Here is a 15,539-nt window from a genome sequence, read left to right on the forward strand (position 1 = left end):
TTAAAAGTTCTAATGTTTAAAGCATAAGTATCTTATCAAGCACATTTTTGGACAATGTATATAATCCTTTGGTATAACTACCTTCATGTGGGTAATTTGAAGAACAAATTAATTTATATCCATGAGAATACATAGATTTCTTTTAAAAATGAAGATAATGTGGTAACGATAGACTTCACTTTCTGCGTGTCTACACATTTTATTTAAAAGTGTCAAGATAAAAAGATTTACATTTGCCATAATATTAAATTGTTCTAAAGCTCCTAAATCAATGATGGATTTTAGAAAACATAAGTTAATTTTAAAGGATAATGAAAACACAGTTTATAACAACAATTTTACAGGGAAACAAGAACATTATAAAACTAGGCCCCAGTTGGTTTAAGTGATGAATAAACTCTACATAAATAGAATACTGTCTGAAGTTTATAAAAACCAAATTTATATACACTATAGGTGTAAATTATGGCTCAATTTAATTGAAGACCTATGTTTTTATTTATATATTTAAATATTATTATAATTAATAAAAACATCCAATTTACAAATGAAGTGTAAGGAATTTAGGTATTTAACTGTTTTGTAAAATAATAAATTAAAAGTCTTAAATAAACTAAAAATCTCATGTTTTTATTTTTATTTCCCACTGAGGCAAATTCAGAGAGAACAAATACAGACTTCTTTTACGCCAAACTTTATCAAAAAATAAAAATGTTTCCCCTGCTTGGGAATATTAATGGGAACTGGATATAGCTATCAAATCTCTCCCTCAACTAAATAATATTAAAATCTTTGTGGAAGGGTTTTATAACCCTTTTTATGGTTACTCATTAAGCCTAAAGTTAATTTGCATATCTTTTATTCCTCATATTGTACTTGGAAGGAACATTAAGGTCATTTAACTAAAATTACATTTTGCCTTTTCTCATCTGAAAAGATTTTTAAGAGTAAGTATTTATATGAGAAAACAAGAACACCATTAAAATTATTTTTAAGATCTTTGTGATTTTGACAGGGTTCTTTACACATTTTTTATTTATATATTTTGTGTTATTCCTAAGAGTATAATATTCCTTATGACTAAAAGTTTTTAAACAATTCAATACTTCAATTTCTTCATTTGCAAATAATCTTTTCAAGTACAAACCTATTATAAGATTCAGTCCTCCAAAGACGTATTTCTTTGATTTTCTTATTGAATTTGCACACCTTATGCGGTTTAATTGATGGCTCAGCTCCCAAACACTTGCCACCTTCTCCCAGGCTGGGGAGTTTTTTTATTGAAGGGCTAACAAATTTAAGGCACTTGGAATTTGGGTTTGATTTAAAATTTTTTTCCCTGAAAGTTAATAAAACCTTTACACCCTTTCCAATAACCTCCACAAACAGGCTCACCTATCTAATGTAGAGATGCCTTTTAAAGGAAACCTCTTTCTCTCCTCAGTCATATCACATCCACACCAACATTCAAGGGTCACATGGCTTCTGCAACTGTCATCTATTTAGGCAGCATCAGAAAGCATCAGAAAAATGGACATGTTGGTAGGATTAGAGAAACCTCTTGGATTCTCCACTCCCTGTTTCTCAGTTTGCATGGGCTCACACATAGGAAAAAGTCTCACCGTTGTACCCACCCCGCCCCACCCTCCACCCCGCTACACCTCCCGCGCCCAGGAACTGACTCAGCACAAGAAGACATCTTCCATTCCCTGTGGCTTCATCTCTGACCTGATGACCAGTCAGCACTCCCGGCTCACTGGTTTCCCCCCACCCACCAAGTTGTCCTTAAAAACTCTGATCCCCAAATGCTGGGGAGACTGATTTGAGTAATAAAAAAAATCCAGTCACCCATCCAAAAAAAAAAAAATAAGTCTCACAATCAAACAGCAGAAGAAACTATAGATTTTTGGTCCATCTGTAAATTGCATAGCAACCCCTTAACTTCCAAAGAAAAGGATGAAAAATGAAATTCTATTCAGAAAAGAAAACACTTACCCAACTGCTTTGAACATCCTGTGAATTAAAACTTGAACTCACCAGGCACAGTGGCTCACGCCTATAATCCCAGCACTTTGGGAGGCCAAGGTGGGTGAATCACCTGAGGTTAGGAGTTCGAAACCAGCCTGGCCAACATGACGAACCCTGTCTCTCCTAAAAATACAAAAATTAGCCAGACGTGGTGGCAGGCACCTGTAATCCCAGCTATTTGGGAGGCTGAGGCAGGAGAATCACTTGAACCCGGGAGGCAGAGGTTGCGGTGAACCGAGATCATGCCATTGCACTCCACAACCTAGGCGACAAGAGCGAAACTCCATCTCAGGAAAAAAAAAAAAAAAAAGAAAATTTGACCTCCAGGGAGCAGGAGTTCCCCAACACTGAAGACAAGCAATACTTCAAGTTAAAGCTTTTTGTCTCTGGGATCTTTTGTACACCAATGCTGGTTCCCAAACACACAAGGCACGACCTCACACATTTTCCTGGAAGCAGATTAAATCTACACTAATTAACAATGAGAGGAGATGGAGCAAGATGGCTGAATAGAACCCTCCAACAATTGTTCCCCCCACCCCGCCCATTCAAAGGAACACCAAATTGAACAACTAACCATGCAAGAAACTACTTTCATAAGAACCAAAAATCAAGTGAGTGATTGGTTTTAACATCATGTCAAGGAAAGAGGCACTGAAGAGGGTGGGAAAGACAGCCTTGAATTACCAACAGCACTCCTCTCTCATCCCCTGGCAGCAACCGCATAGTGCAGAGAATCTGTGTGCTTGGGGGAAAGGGAGCGCAGTGATTGTAAGACTTTGCATTGGAACTCAGTGCTGCCCTGTCACAGCAGAAAGCGACATGAGGTGGAATTCAGATGGCACCCATGAAGGGAGCATTTAGACCACCCCTAGCCAGAGGCAAATCATCCATCTCAACAGTCAGAACCTGAGTTCCACCTAGCCCCACCACCACAGGCTAAAGCACTCTGGTGTCCTAAATAAGCTTGAAAGGCAGTCTAGACCACAAGGACTGCAATTCCTGGCTAAGTCAAGGTGCTGTGCTGGGCTCAGAGCCAGTGGACTTGGGGGGCATATGACCTAGGGAGACACCAGCTGAGGCAGCCAAGGCAGTGCTCACATCACTCCTCCAACCTCAGGCAGTGCAGCTCTGAGAGAGACTTCTCTCTGCATGAGGCAAGAAGAGGGGAGAGTAAAGGGGACTTTGTCTTGCAACTTGGATACCAGCTCAACTACAGTAGAACAGAGCACCAAGCAAAGTCCCCAGGCCCCCATTCTAGGACCTAGCTCCTGGATGACATTTCTAAACACACCTTGAGCCAGAAGAGAATCCACTGCCTTAAAGGGAAGGACTCAGTCCTGACAAGATTAATTACCTGCTGAGTTAAGAGCCCTTGGGCCTTGAATAAACATCAGGGGTAGCCAGGCAGTACTTGCCGCAGGCTTTGCATGAGACCCAGGGCTGTACTGGCCTCAGGTATGACCCAGCACATTCCAGCTGTGGTGGCCATGGGGAAGGACTCCTTCTGCTTGAGGAAAAGAGGGGGAAGACTAAAGGGGACTTTGTCTTGCATCTTGGGCACCAGCTCGGCCACAGTAGGGTGGAGTACCAAGCAGGTTCCTGGGGCCCCCGATTCCAGGCCTTGTATTCTGGACAGCATTTCTGCTCCCACCTTGGGCCAGAGGGGAGCCCACTGCCCTGAAGGGAGAGATCCAGGCCTGGCAGCATTCACCACAGGCTGACCAAAGGGCACTTGAGCTTTGAGTGAACATCAGCAGTAGCCAGGCACTACTTGCCATGGCCCTGGGACGGTGTTGGCCATGGGGAGACCCTCCTTCTGAATGAGGAAAGGAGAGGAAAGAGTGGGAAGGAGTTTGTCTTGTGGCTTGGGTGCCAGCTCAGCTGCAGTAGAGCACAGCACCAAGTAGATTCCCAGCTCCACACCCTGGTTCCCAAGTGGTATTTCTGAACCTGCTCTGGGGCAGAGGGGAGCCTTAAAGGAAAGGACACAAGCTTGGCTGGATTTGCCATTTGCCGACTGAAAAGCCTTTGGGCCTTGAGTGAATGTCAGCAGTAGCAAGGCCATGGGCACCAAAGGCCTTGAGTGAGACCTGGTGCTGAGCTGGCTTCATGTCTGACCCAGCATAGTCCCAGTAGTGGTAACCACAGGAGTGTCTGCGTCACCCCTTCCCCAGCTCCAGGCAGTTCACCACACAGAGACAGACTCTGTTTCTTTGGGGGATAGTAAGGGAAGAGGACAAGAGGCTCTGCCTGGTATTCCAAGGAATTCTTCTAGCTCTTATCCAAGTGAAAGTTAGTATGAAAGGCTACGTAATGTATGATTCCAATTATATGTGATTTGAAAAAGGCAAAGGCTATAGAGCAGTAAAAAGACCAGGGGTTTCCAGGAACTTGGGGGGAAGAAGGAGGGTGAAATGAAGGAAATTTAGGGGATGGTAAGACTATACTGTATGACACTGTCATGGTGAATACATGACATTACGCATTATGAAAACCCATGAAACTTTATAGCCCAAAGTATGCAAAGTAGTTATGCACATTTTTTAAATTGTTTAGGTCAGGGAGTCCCAGGATAGAAGGCAGACCATGACAAAAGACTCTTACTGGGTTACAGATATGAGAAGTAATCACACTGAAAGGAGTTGAGAGGATAAGAGCTGACCTGACTAACTTGGGAAATGAACGGGGTCTCTAAGACTAAAGGCAAAAAGGACTGCACATAAGCATCATATACTAGTTAATAAAGTTACTTTCCCTGGGGATGTGAGTTAACATACACATATGTATTTCTTTGTTCTGTCAGCTGAGAGAGTCTAGAAGCAATGACACCCCTGTAGCAATAGGAATATCTAGTGTCCAGAACTTGGTTTCTAATAAAATTCTCTAGTAAAAGAAACAGGCTTCCTTGGAGAAATGACTGACTCTAGCACTTGGGCAAGAAATATACAAGATGAGCCTGAAGAAGAATTTTCATCTAAGGGAACATGTAGCACCATGACAAAGCTGTGTGTTAGGCACTGAGGAAGGAGCTGAGGTATGAATGAAACCCTTTCCCTGAAGGCAATGGGAGTTCATTCATGAAGAAGGGAGATAGACATGTTTAAAGAGAGTGGCCATGTTTCTGTTCCGCAAACTCACTAAGGTCATTTCCACCTCATGGTCTTGGTTCTTGAGATTTTCACTCCCTGAAAGTCACTTTTTCTGGATTTTCCTGTGAATAGGAACTATGAGATCTTCTACCAAAAACCAACACCAACTCGTCAACCATGAGGAAGAAGAACCTGCAGCTCTAGTTGAGCCTTCAGAGGACTAACATCTAACTGCAACCTCATAAGAGACCCACAGCTGGAAGCACTCAGCCAAGCCACTCCTGAATTCCTGACCCACAGAAACTGTTAGAGATAATGGAATTATATTATCATTTTAAGCCACTAAGATATTAGGGTTGGTTATAATACAGCAATAGATAATTAAATGTTTGTCATGCCCCAGGTATCAGCAGCCTCAGCATGGTAAGACTAAATCAGGAGGTGCTCCCTGGCTGTTTGCTCCCATAACTTTGATAGAGGAATTGGGCTATGGGGGAGTAATATTTAGCATCTATACACAAGAGAGAGGTGAACTCAACATCAATACCCTTTTGCTTGGGAACTCATCTTTGCCTTCATAATCTAACAAACAAAACAGTAGTATCTTTGGTCATATATTGAGCCTTTAATGTGATGAATCCTCACAATAAGGCACATATTTTTATCTTTCTTTTCCAGAATGGTGGCTCATCTAAGAAAAAAAAATTGACACAATGTTATACAATGGTTAAATGATAGCTACTCTTGACTCTTCAGAGGCTGGACCAGGACAATGAGCAGAGAAGAGAACTATGTCTAGGGGGGAAAGGAATCCAATAAAGAGTAAGAAGTTGAAAATACAAAGGGATGAGAAGTGATTAATGGAACAAAGACCAAGAGGAAGCAACAGATAATGGTGTCAAGAGGCTCAGGGGAAATATTGCCTCGGACAAAGAGAGGATAGTCCCTTTTAAAGAAGATGAATATTTTGCAGAAAGTATATCATAATGGTTAAGGCCAAAAACTCTGGTGTCAGACAGACTTGGATCTGAATCCTGGCTCTGTCACTTATTAATGAAGAGGCAGTTGTGGTCATTCACCTGTTTAGATGCCCAAAATCTGCTCTGACTTATCGTCAGGTAATTCCTTGTCATATAAGTCAAAGCGAAAGAGCACATCTCCTTCTCTGAAGACAGGAAGGCCACAATTTTGCTTCTAGGGTAAAGGCACGTGACCCTGGTTTTTTCTGCTCAAGATCCTAACGCCAGGATTAAGTCACCCACCACGGCCCTTGTGTCCTCACTAATGGTTATGGAGTTATGATCCTGTGGTTCGCAGCACCACATAGAGGCAGTTCCCCAAAGGGTCATGAAGTACACACAAAAGCAGTTTTCTCCTACTACATCCTCTTTCAAGAGAAACTAATAGAAGAATCACATGAAAAGTTAAATTTTTAACATAACACAGACTTTCCAGGAAATAGAAATAAAGCACAAAAAAGCACATAACTTAAAGCATTATGGTCAGTTTAAAATTGTATTAAAATAAATAAACAAAAGATGGTCACAGTAGTAACAAATTGGTGGTCTAAAAGATGAAATGGAAAAGATATTTCACAATGGAAAACAAAATACAATGAAATGAAAATTGTTAGCTGGGGTAATGCTTCCTGCACATTCCTCATGCTTTCATGAGAAAACCTGCTACACTCTTAAAGAAGGAAAAGTATTTTAAAGAACACTTTCCTGCCACCTCTACAAATAATAATCTCAATAATTAGAAAGAAAAAAGTAGAAGGTACAATTAGAAACATAATAGAAGAAAATTTCTCAGAACTGAAGGAAAACATGGGTTTTTAGATTAAGAGGATTCACCAAGTCCCAGGGATATCTGTGAGAAAAAGCACATATCTAGACACAAATTACTTTTTTAAAAAATTGTATTTCCAGGACAAAAAGGCAATATCAGAAGTTTCTAGGCAAAAGATGCAAGATACCAACAAAGGAAAGAGAATCAAACCAACATCAGACTTCTCATCTGCAATTCTGGAAGAAATACAGTACAGTGGCCAGGCACAGTGGCTCATGCCTGTAATTCCAACACTTTAGGAGGTCAAGGCAGGAGGACTGCTTGAGGCCAGGAGTTCAAGACCAGCCTTGGCAACATAGAAATGTATGCACCATGAAATAAAGCAACAAAATAAGTATGTAATGTAAAAACTACTAAAAATATAAGAACTTGTTTAAATGCTTAATCACATGGGGATTTTAATATAGTTCTCTGAGTATTTTACCCTTCAAGTAAATAGAAAATAAGAATATTTACATTGATTAAGGGAGTGAAAAGCTTAATTTAATAGAGGACTTTGTTCCATATCTTATGAAAGAACCAAGTACTTTGGCAAAAAGAAATCATTTCTAAATTCCCAAAACCAAAGATTATCAGTCCCTTGTTTCTGACCATAGTCCATTAAGGCCAGAAATCAATCACAAACAAAAGTGACCAAAGGAAATAAACCACCCAGAAATTTATTCAGAAAAATAACATTAAGCTCCTCTTCTCAAGCTTTATTACTTCTGTGGCCAAGCAGGCATGTAAGTATATGTTTGTATGACTCCTTTCTACAGGGGCTGATAGAGGGTGAAAATGAACCCTAAGAGAAACAAGACTGAGGTAGATCCTGGGTGACAGCTGGATGCAAAGTTTGCTCTGTGTGTAGGCGTTCATAGAAGTGACTGTACTCTTTCCGGGAGGCCTGTGTCAGAAGGAGCATTCCCATAGCCCTTCACCTACCCTGGGAAGAGGGCATTTCAGGCCCTGTTATAAGCATCCTTTCCCCAACTCTCCTGTCTGCTAGTCATTCTTCCTCTCTTGACCTCAGTGCTCCCATCTGTAAAATAAGGAAGTCTGACCTATTTTATTTCAAAGATCCTGATGTTATGCATTGTCTAAAAATGGGTTTATTAAGATGTGTTTAACAGATTTAAGATTTTTTAATGTGTTAAAAATATGTGCATCAGAAAAGAATATTAAAATATTAATATTATTAAAAGAATACTAAAATATTCTTTTCTGAGCCCCCCTAAGTTGAAGCCCCTGGCTCTGGAAACAAGGAGTTTTCAGTTGGTTCTGATGCAATGTGATGAGTGCTAGGATAGAATGGGAGGAGCTATGAGTAGAGATCCCAACACTCCCACAGGAAGGTAGACTTCCTGGTTTGTGGATCCTCTGTGTATATACTTGCATGACAGTTTTACCTTTCCTTCCATTCTTCTGCCTGCCCTCAGTGTATCTAGAACCGAGCTCTGAGTGGGGAATAATCAGTTAATGCTACTGGCCAAAGGACCAATGTCCCTTTATACCTCTCTTTGCATCATTACCTATGAGTCATGCCCTGGACTCCGCCCCATGGAAGCAAATAAAAACCTGAGTCCAGAGCCCCGTTGCAGGATGTTCTCAACTCCTGGATCTGCCATATCCTTCTCAAAGATCATGAAATTCTTGCTACTGGCTCTTACTGTATTTTTGGTCCTGTTCCAGATGTTCCCAGGTAAACAGAACCAAGGAAGAAGGGAAAAAGAGCTAGCATAGCGAACTGTCCGTGGAAGACTTAATACCTTTTCCTCCATTGAGATAGGGTTTTTAGGGATGGTTGAAATAGGCTTGAATTTATCAGAATGCTTTCCTCCTAGGACAAACCTAAGGCCCCATATTGGGAATGTGTATCTGGCCAGGATCCCTGAAACCATAAAGTAGGGCAGGGTGTCTTACAAGACGTCCCTTTCATACTCAACTGTAACTTCAGCATCCCAAATTGCACATGGTGCTTTGCGCCAATGTACCAATGACCCAACTGAGGGGCTGTCTGACTTCAGCTGTCTTTCTAATCTCTACCAAATCATGAGTCCTGAGGCCTTTCTTGGACATTAAGTTCTATTATCACTTCATACAAAGTTCCTGTACTCCTATTCTGGGATAAAAGTATCTGCAGAGTAGCTATGTGGAAGAAAGTACAAGCCTTTCTGCTCCTTTCCAACCATAAAAGTCTGTGATTTTGTTATTTCCAGCAAGATTTCGCAAACAAATGGCCAGAGTTTTGAAACTACTGCTTATGAAGGCCTGAATAATTTTTAGACAAGGTACCATTCTCCTCTTGTGCCTGACATTTAAAACCTTTTTTCTATGCATATATAAATCCACATAAATATATATGTACCTGTACTTCTTTTTTAACCAACAAAGGTAACTATACATCGCTCTAAAATTTTTTAAATTCAGCAATATATTCTCGACATCTTCCTTGTCAGCACATAAATTTTTGCCTCTTTGCTTCTAGAAGTTACATATTATTCCATCATGTGGATAGATCCTAGTCTATACATCTAATCTCTATTGAGTGTAAAATGAAATCTTACCAAATCTTTGATAAAACAAACACACAAAACCACAACTGACCTTTTGCACATATGTTTTTATATATTTGGGTAAAAATGTCTAAACAAGTTCCTAGAAGTCAATTTGCTAGGTTGAGTAGTAAGTGTATTATTTTGTTTTTCATGAGCACCTTTTCTAAGTCTCTGTGGGTCATACATGGCTGGATGAAATCACTTGCCTTCTAGGACAAAAAGTAAAAGCTTTAGAAAACTCAAATGAACTTTTTCATGCAAACCTAGAAAAATTTGGGTTGTGGCAACTTCTCAACTGTAACACTGGTGTGAAAGAAAAACTAAATACTTTAAATAGTGAAAGAAATGAACTTTTAGCCTAGAACTTTATATCCATCTACACTGCTATTTAAATATAGGGGCATAATAAAAAATATTCTCAAGCATAGAAGGACTCAGAATGCTTGCCACATAAAGACTGGAGGAAAAACTCAAAAAGAGAAACAAATACAGAAGGATGTTGTAAATGATATATGAAAGGTAAGAATTACTAATTACTTGCAATTTTCTAGTTGACTTTAAAATTAAACTAGAAAGAGAGAAAGAATGTATCCGATAATTGCCCATAAATTTTAGATAATCACCATGGTTAAGGGAGGGGATGAGCAAAGCTCAGTGGAGAGAAGCCAAGGAATATGAGAGCACTGCTAAAGTACTTGCCTTGGTAAGAGATAAGATATAATTATTGATAAGTTTTAAATATCAATAAAGGTAGATTATTATGGACATGGGCTTTATAAGATTGCTTATAGAATAAGAATAAAAATAAAATGAATACATTTTATACCAACTAAGGGAATCTTTATCCATCTAATTGAAAATCGTAAGCAAGCAAAAGAACCTACAATAAATGGAAAATATAGAATAAGGTAAAATAAATAAGTTCTAATAAAATTTTACTTACAATAAGTGTAAATGGGTTAAACTCATTAAATAAAGGCTTAAACTCTCAAATGAGATGAGGAAATCTCAAATAGCATGTTGTCTAAATGGCACAGATACATGTGCCACACTAGGCAAATATAACCTAAAAGAAAGCTGGAGTCACCTGTGCAACATGGTGAAACCCCAACTCTACAAAAAAAATAATAATACAAAAATTAGCCAGGCATGGTGGTGCATGCCTATAGTCCCAGCTACTCAGGAGGATGAGGTGACAGGATCACTTGAGCCTCAGGAGGAGGTTGCAGTGAGCTGGGAGGGATTGTGCCACTACATTCCAGCCTGGGTAACAGAGTGAGACCCTGTCTGAAAAAGAAAAAGAAAGAAAACTGGAGTGGCAATCTTAATATGTGACAGAGAAGAATTCACAGCAAAATGTATAATAAATGACAAAGAGACAGTTTATATACAGATAAAGAAATATTTGAGGTTGAGTACAGTGACTCACACCTGTAATCCCAGGACTTTGGGAAGCCCAGATGGGAGGATGGCATGAAGCCTGGAGTTGAAGGCCAGCCTGGGCAACACAGTGAGACCCCCATCACTACAAAAAAATGTTTTAATTAGCTGGCCATGGTGGTGCATACCTATAGTCCTAGCTAGTTGGGAAGCTGAGGCAAGAGCTCAGGAGGTCAGGGCTACAGCAAGTGAGCCATGATCATGCCACCACTACACTCCAGCCTGAGCAACAGAATGAGACCCTGTCTCTAAAAGATGATGATGATTATTATTATTATTTGTTGTTGTTGTTATTGAGCTACAAGAACATATTAGCAACTATTTCAGCTTTCAAATTTACAAAACGACAAATGACAGCACTTCATGGATAAGTCAACAATAATATTTAGAGATCTTCAACTCAAATGTTAACACTTGAATGAGAACAACACATTGAAGGTCTGGCCAATGTATTCAATACACTCGAATTTATTGAATATATATTTGTATCTGGACATTTCTATGCTCAACAGAGAGTAAGCATTCTTTTGAGCTCATACAAAACTTTGCAAAAATGTCCCACATTTAAGATCACAAAGAAAACTTCATTAAAGAATAGCATGCCAAAAAAAAAAAAATTGCATATAGGTTGTATTCCCCTACATAATCAATAAAATTAGAAATTAACAATAAAAGAATGACAAAGAACTCATATTTAGAAGCTAACACATTAGTCTGCAGCCACACCACCCTAAATGCGACCAATCTTGTCTGCTTTCAGAAGCCAAGCAGGGTCAGGCCTTGTTGTGACTTGGAGAGAAACTAACACATTAGTAAATAAACTTTGGCCTACATAAGAAATCACATTTACTAACAAGCAAGTCACATGGATGAACCCAGAACAAAATGGTGAGGTAGACTCCCTGACTGTAATAAGAAGGCATCATAAAATTACACAGCAAAGGGCATGGATCCCAGGAGGAATAAAAAATTGGAAACTTTTTTACAGTCAGCCTACTACATGGTATTAGAAGTCAGGACAGCATTACCTTGGAGGGGAAGAGGAACATTAACAACTGGACGAGGTCATAAAGAGGTTTTCTAATCCTTGTTACATGAGTAGTTTTTTCTAAGACGATTCATCCAGCTGTATACCAATAATTAGTGTACGTTTCTGGAAGTATGTTCTACTTCCATTAAAACTTAACTTTTAAAACTCGTGCATAGATTTGTTACATATAGTGTCTAGATGTGTACTTTACATAATCTTATCCAGATTTCCTTCAGCTGTTCTTCTTCTGTCCTTTTTTTCAGCATTCAAGCTGATTCTTCTATGTCCTTTGGTCATTTAACATGATAAATGTATCACTGAAGTTATATAGAGTAGCAAATTTCAGCCATGTTAGTTAAGTTCCCAAAAACCCTTTGGGAACTATTAAGATTAATAATACAACACCAAAGCATGATGAAATGGGCAACGATATAAGATGCATTTCCCAACTTATTTTTCTTTTTTAATTAAAGTATGTGGCATTAGAAAAACTATTCAGATTCACTTAACAATCAACAGCCAGATTTTGTTGTTGGGTATCTAAGTGATGGTGGTTCTAAAAGTAAAAATTGTCAATTGCCTATACTCTATCCCATGAGACTTGATAAATTCTATGACTTACCTATATGTTTTCTGTAAAATGACCAAATGCCTTTTACAAGCATTTCTCAAAAATAAGAGAAAGCAGATTTCCGTCCACCTTGGGGATGTTACATCTTTAGACTAAATGATCCTAAAATTAATATGGAACCATGAAAGACCTTGAATAGCAAAAGCAATCTTGAGCAAAAAGAACAAAGCTGATCACATCACACTACCTGACTTCAAAACATACTACAAAGTTATAGCAACCAAAACAATATAGTATTGGCATCAAAACAGACACATAGACCAGCAGAACAAAATAGAAAACCTAGAAATAAATTCACATATCTACGGCCAACTGATTTTAAACAAAGGTGCCAGGTACACACAATGACGAAAGGATAGCCTCTTCAATAAGTGGTGCTGGGAAAACTGGATATCCACATGCAGAAGGGTGAAACCAGACTCCTTTTTCTAACCATATACGAGTATTAACTCAAAATGGATTAAAGTCTTAAATGTAAGGCCCAAAACTACTGGAAGACACATAGGGGAAAAGCTCCACAATATTGGTCTAGGCAAGGATTTTTTGTACAAAACCTCAAAAGCACAGGCAACAAAAGCTTGTGTAATCACATGTAGACAAACGGGATTACATTAAAACAAAAAGCTTCTGCATAGCAAAGAAAACAACAAACAGAGCAAAGAGACGACCTACAGAATGGAGAATGTATTTATAAACCATACATCTGAAAAGGGACTAACATTCAAAACATGTAAGGAACTCAACAACAAAAAAACAAATAACCCCATTTTAAAATGGGCAAAAAACCTGAATAGATGTCTCTCAAACGAAGACCTACAAATGGCCAACAGATACATGAAAAAAATGCTGAACATCACTAAGCATAAGGGTAATGCAGGTCAAAACTACAACAAGATATCACCTCACTCCATTCAGAATGACTGCTGTCAAAAAACCAAGAGATAACAAGTGTTGGTGAGGATGTGGTGAAAAGGGAACACTCACATACTGCTAGTGAGGATGTAAATTAGTACAGCCATTATGGAAAACGGTTTGGAGGTACCTCAAAAAATTAAGAATATAATTAGTACATGATCCAGCAATCCCACTACTGGGTATATATTCAAAGGAAATGAAATCAGTGTGTCAAAGAGATATGTGCACTCATGTCTGTTACGGCACTATTCACAACAGCCAAGACATAGAGTCAACCTCAGTGTCCATCAACAAATGAATGAATAAAGAAAATGTGGGGGCCAGGCGCAGTGGCTCACACCTACAATCTCAGCACTTCAGGAGGCTGAGGCGGGCGGATCACGAGGTCACGAAATCGAGACTGTCCTGGCTAACACGGTGAAACCCCGTCTCTACTAAAAAATACAAAAAAAAAAAACAACAAAAAACTAGCCGGGTGTGGTAGTGGATGCCTGTAGTCCCAGCTACTTGGGAGGCTGAGGCAGGAGAATGGCGTGAACCTGGGAGGTGGAGTTTGCAGTGAGCCGGAATGGCGCCACTGCACTCCAGCCTGAGCGACAGAGCAAGACTCCGTCTCAAAAAAAAGAAAAGAAAAGAAAAGAAAAGAAAATGTGGCGTACATACACAATGGAATATTATTCAGCCATAAAAAATGAATGAAATCTTGTCATTTGCGGCAACATGGATGAACCTGGAAGACACTATGTTAAGTGAAAATAAGCCAGGCACAGAAAGAAAAATACTATATGATTGCACTCATATGTGGAATCGAAAAAGTTGTTCTTATAGAAGTGGAGAGTAGAATAGTGGTTACCAGAGGATGGGGAAGGTGGAACAAAGGGAAAAAGGTGAGAAACTGGTCAATAAGAGTAAAACTATAGTTAGATAGGAAGAACAAGTTCTGGTGGTCTATTGCACAGTAATATGACCAGAGTTGAATATAGTGTGTATTTCAACATAGCTAGAAAAGAGTTGTTTGGATATTCTTATCACAAAGAAATGATAAATGTTTAAAATAATGGATATGCTAATTTTCCCAATTTTATCATTATACAATTTATACGTATATTGAAACATCACATTGTATCCCATAAATATGTACAATTACTAAGTGTTAATTATAAATTTTAAAAATGGTTGTTGCCTCTTAAGAATTTATTAGTGTGTGGATATTCTGGCTAATATATAAACTTTTTCTATAGTACAGTGGTCCTCAGTGTGGTTCTCCTGACCACCAGCATCAGCATCACCTGGAAACCTGTTAAAAGTGCAAATTTTTAAGCCCATTTCAGATCTACTGAATCAGAAACTCTGAGAGTGGGCCCAGCAACCTGTTTTAGCAAGCCCCCGGGGGAGACTATAATGTATGCTTAATTGTGAGAAGTAGCAAATAACCTACTATAGCTATGGTTCTGAGATCTCTAGTTAAAACACCAATTTTCTTTTTGCTGCCTCATGGAGCAATTGTTTTTTAAAACACTTTGTTGAAATATGATTGATATTCAAAAGCGGTACATATTTAATGTATACAACTTATGAATTTGGAGATAAGTATACACCTGTGAAACCATCATCACCACAATCTAGGGCATAAACCTGTCCATCACCCCTAAAAGTTTCCTCCTGCCTAGCGCAATCATTTTAAAGACATTTTAAGTGACAATTGTGGACCTAATTTAAGTTGAAATTCCTATACTTGTGGTATGGCGAATGTAAACAATTCAGCTGAGGTGGAATTAAATTAGCTTCCTTGGGCGGGCACAGTGGCTCACACCTACAATCCCAGCACTTCGGGAGGCTGAGGCGAGCAGATCACCTGAGGTCAGGAGTTCAAGACCAATCTGGCAACATGGTCTACTAAAAATACAAAAAAATTAGCCGGGCGTGGTGCCAGGCGCCTGTAGTCCCAGCTACTCGGGAGACTGAGACAGGAGATTGGAGTGAACCCGGGAGGCGGAGCTTGCAGTGAGCCGAGATTG

Source organism: Chlorocebus sabaeus, chromosome 2, assembly GCF_047675955.1.
Source record: "Chlorocebus sabaeus isolate Y175 chromosome 2, mChlSab1.0.hap1, whole genome shotgun sequence".
In the NCBI taxonomy this organism is placed as follows: Eukaryota; Metazoa; Chordata; class Mammalia; order Primates; family Cercopithecidae; genus Chlorocebus; species Chlorocebus sabaeus.